This window comes from Danio rerio, chromosome 3 (assembly GCF_049306965.1).
Source record: "Danio rerio strain Tuebingen ecotype United States chromosome 3, GRCz12tu, whole genome shotgun sequence".
In the NCBI taxonomy this organism is placed as follows: domain Eukaryota; kingdom Metazoa; phylum Chordata; class Actinopteri; order Cypriniformes; family Danionidae; genus Danio; species Danio rerio.
The window spans coordinates 33852501-33853165 of record NC_133178.1 but is presented as its reverse complement, the minus strand read 5'-3'; positions in this window follow the sequence as shown (position 1 = coordinate 33853165).

The following is a 665-nucleotide window of genomic DNA, read 5'->3' as shown; positions in this document are numbered from 1 at the left end:
TAAATTATTCTGACATTATAGCTTCACTGCACTTGTTTGCATTATTCATTCTGTGTCTGAGATGCAGGCTTTTGGTTCCTAAAATGTCTCATAACCTTTCCTAGTGGCTGATCTCTGTCTCTCTGCAATGCTTCGCAGTTTAATGGAATAATAAGCAGAGAGTGAGTCTTTTCCCCCCTATGGTTGCTATGGAGATGCCTTTACATGGAGATAAATATAGGTTGATCATGTCCTTTAATGCAGTTGGGCTTTTTGTTCTGCTAGATGAAGAGCACAAGCTCAAAATCTCCAAAGAACAAGGCGGTTTGGAATTATTTATAAAGCTGTGTCGTTGTTGTTTTCATTACATTTATTTCAGTCTCTACAGATCATTGTCCTAATGATTTTAGTACAAGTATAATTTTAATATGGATGCAGGATTAAAATAGAATAGCTAAACCGAAAATCAGACAGTTCATAACTTTAAAGTCAGGCACAAAAGATGTTTCTTCACTGAATGTTGCATATCATTACCATTTATGAGTGTAAGGCATCTATTTTTATTGCTTACAAATTTGATTTAATTACAAAATGTATTTTCTATTAAATAAAAGGTTTTTAATAATAGATTTTCAAGATTAGTCTCCAAACTCTACAAAACTCAAGTCTCAAAGTCGAGTGCCCTT